This window comes from Sinocyclocheilus rhinocerous, unplaced genomic scaffold (assembly GCF_001515625.1).
Source record: "Sinocyclocheilus rhinocerous isolate Xijiao unplaced genomic scaffold, SAMN03320098_v1.1 scaffold1042, whole genome shotgun sequence".
NCBI lineage: Eukaryota > Metazoa > Chordata > Actinopteri > Cypriniformes > Cyprinidae > Sinocyclocheilus > Sinocyclocheilus rhinocerous.
Genome location: NW_015640510.1, coordinates 635,911 through 639,198, shown reverse-complemented (window position 1 = coordinate 639,198; position 3,288 = coordinate 635,911).

Here is a 3,288-nt window from a genome sequence, read left to right as displayed (position 1 = left end):
TTATTCTGGTTCTGAAATAATCATAACATGACATTGTAATTAATAACTTTTACAGATCTCATGTAACCCACATTAATAAAAACTTAATAAAAACTAAATATTTTCAGTTGATCTTCAACAAAACATTTTTACAGTGTAGATAGATAAAAACATATATGCAGTGTAAAAGAACCTATAAAACCAAGTAATAAGACAATAACTAGCATTATAATATAACTAGCTGATATAATGAACATTAACTAGTTTTCTGACAGTCTAAGTTACCCTTGCAAGTGAAGTCTGTGATGCCTCCATTGCCATTTTGGTGTAGACATCCTGTCTGTTCTCCTCCTCCAAAAAGGGCAGTGCTTTAAAGCGTGGATCCAGCGCTGAGGTCATGTTCAGAAAGGGCATTTCACGCTCATATCTTTTCTCCAGATCTCCAGCCACAGCGATCTTTATGTCCTGCGTCACTGCCGAGTCAGTGTTTTCAATCCAAGTGCCGCGACTTAACAGTGCATGCAAAGGTGCGATGATTGAAACCGTAGGGGTTTTCTCATCCGACATAACGTGCGTTGCCAATTTAAGTGGCTTCAGTGCATTTATTACATCTTCAGCACAGGCTATGTCTGCTTCTGTTAATGTCCACAGATCTTTGGCATTTTTCCGCACCTCAGCTGAGAGTAATGCAGCCCAAATTGCAGGCTGTTGTTCTACGAATCGCTCCAACATGTCATGTGCGCTGTTCCACCTCATGCAGACATCGGTCATCAGCTTATGCTCAGGAAGGCCAAGTAACTTTTGCTTCTCGTGCAGGATGTGGCAGGTGATTGTACTTTTCCTAAAAAATGTTGTGATGCTCCGAACTCTTCCGAGAAGACGGGAAACTGACGGTAACTTCAGAGCCTGTTGAGCAGCTAGGTTCAAACAGTGCGCAAAGCATCTCACATGAACTAATTTGGCTATTTCTGCAGTTACTGACATATTAGATGCATTATCAGTCACTAGCACTGGATCTTTGTCCTTTATTCCCCGTTTGTGCATCACATCATTGAGCAAATCTGCCATGTTCGCTCCTGTGTGATTGTGTGAGACGTGGATGGGAGTTTCGAGTTAAAAACATAGGGCAAGGTTGGCTGCTTCTGAGACGACAGGTGTGTGCTGCTACCTGCTCCGACCGAGGCTAGCTGGTCTGGATGATGTTTCATCATATGCAGAGGTTCATCGTGTTGCTGGAATACTTAACTTTTGCTTTGCAGTTCTTGCATATGGCATGACTCATGTCTAATGTCTCACTCTCCAGTTGAGTGTAAAACCCAAAATTGTCCCATATTTTTGATTTTACTTTTGTCGGTGGTGGCAGAATCCTCTGATCCATTTTGAATAGTGCGCTGCTGCTCACGTTGCTAAAATGGCCACTCGACGTCACGTGATGCGGCAGTATCGATACAGCAGCAGCTGTATTGATACGCGCATCATCAGGAGTTCATGACGATGTATCGCTGTATCGATATTCTGAGCACAGCACTAGAGGCAGCAAGCAGCCCAACTCAAAGAGGGGAGGGAGAACCCCTAGCGAGGAGAGAGAAGAACCCAGCTCGACCGAAGCTATCAATAGCCCAGGGTTAGAGGACCTAGCTCTCAAGTGGAGAGGAGGACTCAGACAGTCTGCACAGGACCGGCGAGCTCAAAAGGACCCTCCCGCAGTGAGGGGAGCACAGCCATGACCGGGGAGCAGATAGATCGCAAATGGGACATCAGAAATGGGATCCTGCTAGAAGGGGATCACACATTTCTACAGGGAACAGCAGGGTCCCAAGATGGAGGCAACTGACCAAGGAGGCGACAGAGACGGGCCTAACAACTCAGTATTGTTGCAAATGGGGTTTTCGGGAGCAGTGCTCTCGGCTCTCAAGCTGAGGCGGGCCCTTAGAGCACACACTGGGAACGACTCATAGCTAACCCTCACCGTGAGGGGAGCACTTCTCAGCTCGACCAGAAGGCGGCGCTAAATTAGAAGGGGTAATCCAGCAGGCCCCAATAAGAGACGGTCAACTGGTGCAGCTGGACGCAGTCTCATCTCGATAGACAGTGTGGGTCCCGTATAACCAGACCCGATAGAATCTGAAGAAACAGCGGGACCCAATAACCATTCTTGCATACAGAGCTATTGCTCCACAGACCCGAAGCATACAGGAGGGTTTTCCGCAAAAACTCAACTCACTCGTACCTCAGGGAACGCAGTGTGCTCAAGCCCACTCCGCAGAGGGGCGATAACTGGTTCGACCATAAGGGCAGTGTGACAGGGAGGACCCATGGGCCTGACCGTCTATCGAACTGCAGAGTGGATTTAAGGAGTGTTGAGCCACTCAACGCCTCAGCGAGAGGAGCTCTAGCTCAGAGAACGTGCATGATGGTTGAGGAAAAGACTAAAATCTCAGGAGGCCCCTCGGGGCCAGACATGAGTAGTGCATCCTGGCCGGGGCAGCTTCTCGAAGCAAACACCCAGCCAGGGGATAGGGAGCACGTCACAAAGCATTATACTCAGAAAAATCCTCAACCTGAATGGAGGACCCGCGAGTCCTGATGTTGCAGCGTTATACTGGGGACCTGATGTGCTAAGGAGACTCTCGCAGAAGCCAAGTGACTTGGCTGCGTGGTCCAGTAAGCATGAAACCGAAGATGTAGGGCTATCATCCAGCCAACAGCGAGAGGTTCTGACTTCAGCAGGGGCGGTGCTCGCAGAGGTCCTAACACTAAAAACAAAGTCAGAAAAACAGTGAAAGGTCCACGTAGCGCTGCGGAGAAAAGCTAGTTAGTGAATTACATAGAACTAGCAATAGAGTAGATGAAATGGATCATACTCACCAACCACGGCTCCTGCGCATGACTCAAGCTCACGGATATAATCTGAAGGCGAAGTCCGAAGAGCGCTTGGGTCCGGATCCTCAGTAGGTAGTTCTATGAGACATAGAAACTAACCAAAACAGCATGAGAGACTGCAATGCAAAGCGCAGGAGGCTCCTACCTAACCTTGGACAGGTGGTAGCTTTAGGGGAATTAAAGGGAGGAAGATGAGAGCAGATGTTTCAGGTTTACTCTGGTCCGGATGAAGGCGTTGGAATGCCTCATTTACAAGTAGCTTCGAAAGAGATGAGTTTTCAGCTGTCGCTTGAAAATTGAGAGGCGGTGAGAGGCGAACACACTCATGCAAACGCTATCTACAAACTCAGGTAAATGGTGAAGTACACACCTCCCCCTCAGTAGTCCCGCGAATGCATCACGATGAGCACAAGCCGTCTCCTCGTG